Source organism: Macrobrachium rosenbergii, chromosome 53 (assembly GCF_040412425.1).
Source record: "Macrobrachium rosenbergii isolate ZJJX-2024 chromosome 53, ASM4041242v1, whole genome shotgun sequence".
Classification (NCBI taxonomy): Eukaryota; Metazoa; Arthropoda; class Malacostraca; order Decapoda; family Palaemonidae; genus Macrobrachium; species Macrobrachium rosenbergii.
In genome coordinates, this window is record NC_089793.1 from 41745772 (window position 1) to 41751771 (window position 6000).

Consider the following 6000-nt stretch of genomic DNA (forward strand, 5'->3'; position numbering starts at 1 on the left):
GGCATATTCTGTTAAAAACCGCTGTGCCTCTGTTGATTTAAGCAGTAAATTGTATACCTGGTAGAAAGCTACTGTTGAGAGGCGAGGCCAGGGCAGAAGGGCATTCTATATATACTGTATATATATATATATATATATATATATATATATATATATATATATATATATATATATATATATATATATATATATTTATATATATATATTATATATATATATATATATATATATATATATATATATATATATATATATATATAAAGTGTGGGGTAGTTGGTTCTGCTGATGGTTTTTTTATATATTAAATCTGTTTTTGCTGTTCCCTGAATATGATTAAAATGTCTGATTAAAACTCTAACATTTTACTTGCTTGATGTCTTGAAGACAGACTCTTACTTTTGATCTGGTTTGGGAATCATATCCAATGTAGTTTTATCCTTGACGTCAAGATTGAGTATTTGAAAGAAGACACGCTGTATTTTTGTTATATTTGCTTTCCTAGTATTTGTGCCGCAACTCTCTTAGTTTCATTTAACTTTTGTCTCTAAGATAATTTTGATATTGTTATTCTTATGAGTTCTTGACTAATTCCTGAAATGAATGTCATCAATTAGATACTGCGTTCAGTGAGCCTGGCTTGGCTCACTGTAGACGGTACGGGAGTTTTTATGGCACGCATACCTCGCCCAAATGCAGTGATTGTTATTATTATTTAGTCGAAGTTTTCCGTTACTCCTTGCTAAAAAAAAAATTATTAATATCATTAGTGAACAGTGATTTCCTGTTTGTGTGTGTATTCCTTTCAAAAAAAAAGGTCACACATATCAGTTGGAAATTAAATGTATAAAAACAAGATTCACAAATGTATAAAAACGTTAATAGCAGTATTATTGTTAGCCTGTAACTTAACGGAATTGCGCCACATATATGTCAGTGCTCCGGTTCACCAAATAGTTATTGTTGTGTGAGTGAGAGAGAGAATTTCTTTTTTTCTTTTTTTATTTTTTTTGTTTTTTCCTGACCAAGGCAACTACAGTACAATGCAACATGCTGGAACATTTGGCTACGGCCAAGAGCCTGACACCTGCCTTGGATGAAAACCAGAGAAAAGATACTACTCTCTCTCTCTCTCTCTCTCTCTCTCTCTCTCTCTCTCTCTCTCTCTCTCTCTCTCTCAGTACGGGGTAAAGTTCAGTTGCCCAATTATGAATTTATCTTGCAAAGTCTCTCTCTCTCTCTCTCTCTCTCTCTCTCTCTCTCTCTCTCTCTCTCTCTCTCTCTCTCTCTAAGTGCGTGACTGCTTTTTATGCAAGAATTATAATTTTATCTTCTCGCTCTCTCTCTTCACGTCACAGCTTTTAATGCAAGACACATGAATTTTTCATCTGAACTCTCTCTCTCTCTCTCTCTCTCTCTCTCTCTCTCTCTCTCTCTCTCTCTCTCTCTCTCAACATTATTAAGGGAAGAAACACATTTTCTGGACTTGCACGCGTCAATTCCTTCGTCCCTTACGTTATAAGTTTCACCTTTTACCATCATTTCCATCTTTTTGTCCCACCCCATTTGTCACACGTAAAAGAATTACACCTGTTATCATGGTTTTTCTTTCGTGTCCATTACATTCCAAAGGAATTATGTTCATAACAGGGGAATGACTGTCATTGGCCATGGGAAAACTCGACGACTCTTCTCCTTCCCTCGTGGTAAACTGGAGATGTCGGTGAAGGATGCCTAATAAGCTGTTACTTCTGATATCGGTGTGTATTGATTCCATCATGGATGTTACTGCGGGAGGAAATTCCCATTAGAGCAAAATGCATATTTAGCAATTCTGTGATCATGGCTGTTCTCTCTCTCTCTCTCTCTCTCTCTCTCTCTCTCTCTCTCTCTCTCTCAGCTAGACGGTTGAGTATTATATCCGGAATAAGTTAAACAAATTTCCAGTCTTAAATCATGCATATTATTTTATCCTTTTTTTTCTTTACTCATAAAATGACTATTATTTCTCTCGACTTAAAATTTGCCTTGACGTACAATTTCCTCCCTCTTTTGCACGAGACTGCGACTGTAGTGGGAGTGAGGGACTAAAACAGAAGTCTGTAGTAGGGGGGATGTTTCCCTGTGAGGAAGAAAGGGATCGAATTGGGTGGTTTACAGGCCGTTTAGGTCAGCTGTAATGGTGGTTGGGTCATGTGGAGGCTTTCCCGCTCACTCCCCCTCTCTTTTTGTATCTCCCCTAGATTTACGTAGATCCAGAAATGGTTCGCTAATGATTCTGGTCGAAGAATCTTGTAACATAATTTGAATGTCTTTGTCTCGTTATGTTTTAACTACGTTTTAAAAGTTATTTTCACATAAAAAGGGCACATTGTTGGTTACTTGCTTTAGAGTATATTAATGTTATTGAAAAAAGAATAGAGCTTTGCAGTTGACAAACGAGCCCAGTGCCAAAATGACTTTAATATCAGAAAGAACTGTCCATAAAGTTGATTTAACAGGTGTCATATTTCTCTTTTAATATAATAGCGTTATAGACAACTTATTAACTTTAATAAATGTGTTGACGTTGATGGGGACAGTACGTTGCGTTGTTAACAACTGTCAGCGGTGTTGGGATGGAATATTTTATTGGGCAATATTTTCGTAATGTTAGCAAATAAACCTTTCTGGGACAGTAATTGTGCTTCATTGGCGAGTTTATTTATGTGACCCTCTTCCCAAAAGAGTAAATACATACTGTAATGGTGTATTGTATTGAATTTTGTTTTTTGTCTTTTGAACCGTTCAGTTTAGCCCTGTTGCTTAGCGAGGAATCAAATCTATATTTCTGAGGTGCCTGCGTTTAGAGCCGTCAGGTCATTCATTCGTATGGAGATTCATAAATAAATTGGCAGATACATCAATAATTCTGTCAGTCATTAAACGGACAAGAAGCGCATTACCTTTTCTTGTCCTCATCTGCCAGGATTTGGAATTTTCTTAATTTTCTCGTTTTCCCTTGACTTATAATATCGCATCCTTCATGTGGTTGGTGTATTTACCATTTCTCAGGATTGGTACTCCATCGACCTCTGGAATGAAAGAAAGCAGTATAGAATATTTGACGTAACACAGTATTTTACAGAATCAATCACAAAAAGTTCAAAACAACAAATGCTAACTTCCGTTCCCTTCAGGGCATTCCGCTTGTCTATCAAGGTCAGGGCAAGAGCGTTACTAAGACACGTCTTACGTCCGTAGGCGGATCTGAATCAGTCCCAATCCATTGGCCGAGTTGAGAATATAGAAGCCGGAAACCACAAACAATGTGATTTACTAGGTTTTGATGATAAGTTTTTGTTTCACAACTTTTGTATTTTGGAACCCATTTATTATTAAACTGGTGTAATCCAGAAAACTGTGAATTTACGTTGTGAGCTTGCAAATGAAGACTGAAAATCCTTTGCAGTAAAAATTTTAGGGGTTGTTTTTCAACTTGGGTTTATGTTATTTTGGGGGATTCACAGTTACAAGTTGCTTATTATTTAAGGTTCTGGACGGAAGCACCGGGAAACGCAGATCATAATCCAGCAGTAACATCTTAAGTCTCATTCAGAATTGTGTTTTCTTATGTTATAGTCTTGTAAAGCTACTCAGAATTGTATAAACCCGTAGTCTTTAACTGACGTTTTATTTTTTCAGCGATATATTCTTAACGGTACAAAATATTGAGATTAAGAACTTGTGTTTGTTGATTCACCGTTTGGCTTAAAATCAAGACATTTTGATTTCCGAGTAAATCTTTTTAACTAATTTTTTTTTATTATTATTATTATTATTATTATGGGTCTTGCTTCATGAAATATAATTTTTGTGTGACTGTAGTTACTGAAAATGCAATGGTTTTCAATGGATTATAGACCCGAGGAACTCGGTGTTGATGCTGGAGAAAGTACAGGTTATTGGTGGTAGAAATATGAGGCTCTAAGGTTTATGACTAGCCAGGGGTATGGGTCAGTGAAAAGAGTTGCCTGGGTATTGAGCAAGGGCTAAGGTCAGGAACCAGTAATATTATGCAGTCTCTAGGGCAAGTGGGAAATCGGGTATGCATACATGTTTGAATATATATTGTGGATACAGTATATATATATATATGTATATGTATATATAAATATATATATATATATGTATATAAATAAATGTATATATATATATATGTATATGTATATATAAATATATATATATGTATATATATATATATATATATATATATATATATATATATATATATATATATATATATATATATATATATATATATATTTATATATGTATATATTTATATATGTGTGTGTGTGTGTGTGTGAGAGAGAGAGAGAGAGAGAGAGAGAGAGAGAGAGAGAGAGAGAGAGAGATGGATGTCCTATAGTGTTTATATGTTTCATTGGTTTTCCAGCACTTTTTTACTAATGTATTTTATAATGATATCCGCTTCTTATCGATCTCATATCAAGAAGGGCGGTTGATAATCGTTTCTTGTTGTATATGGCATAATTTTCTGCCTGTTCCTGTACTGACATTTATCTCAAGAATCTGATATAACCACCAATCGTATTATTATTATTATTATTATTATTATTATTATTATTATTATTATTATTATTATTAATTAATTAATGTTACTGCAAATATTATTCGATGACGTTAGCCTAACCCGTTGGTATTGATGTATGTTTTCTACACATACTGTTATGACTATTATGGCAATATCTGAATGTAACTTTATTTTTTTTTATATTATTGTATTTTAGTACTTTCACCGTTGTGTCTGAATACTGTATGTTGATAAGATGTTTATTTGAAATAAAACGTAGTATTATTATCACTGTTTAGAGCCAAATTGTCATATTATCTTATTCCCCTTATCGGCCAGAGATCACCTTCCATAGAGGCTCCGTTCACATGAAAATTGACCTGTGGCTGATGAGGGGAGTAAGATCATTTGACAATTTGACTCTAAATAATGATAATAACACTATATTCTGGTTCAAATAAACACCATTTCAACAAAGTGTTTAGACACAACAGAGACAGCACAAAAATACAAGACGAAGCAAATTAAATGGTTACACTCAGATATTGCTGAAATATATATGGCTACACTCAGATATTGCTGAAATATATATGGCTACACTCAGATATTGCTGAAATAATCATTATAATACTTGTCGTATGCATTCGACGGCATTAATGGGTTAGGCTAATGTTACTGAATAGTATTCACAGTAAGATGCACAGAAATAATGCTATACCATTACTTAATAATAATAATGATAATAATAATAATAATAATAATAATAATAATAATAATAATAATAATAATCCTCTGTTTACTTGAAGCAATAAACTTTTCCTGATTGTTAGGGATGTGATGGGTGGCAGCCTGGGTAAAAGAAAATTTATGGGCTAGGAATGTCATCCGCAAAGACTTGCTGAAAATCTTAAGGATGACATCTTTCGGAGCCACTCCCTCCTAAGGCGAAAAAGGCCATCTTCAGATGACCACTCTAGATTCCTGAATCCCTGTAACATTTTACCCCACTTACAGTTGCCTTTAAGCAAGACCAGCCTTACTCTGAACCAACCACATATATAAATTTATATATACAGTATTTGTATATATAAATACACACACGCACACACACAGATATATATATATATATATATATATATATATATATATATATATATATATATATATATATATATATATATATATATATATATATATATATATATATATATATATATATATATATAACATAATCAGTCACGCCTCACTTGATACATATGACGTTAATTTAGCTGGTAATTTACTGAGACTAATTTTCAGCCCCCAAATAGTTTGAACTTACATCAAGATGCCAGGAGCTACAAGCAAAGGGCAACCCTATGCGCGGACCGATTCTTGTCTTGGCGCATGTTTCCATAGAAATCACTCTCCCACGTCAATATTGTAAA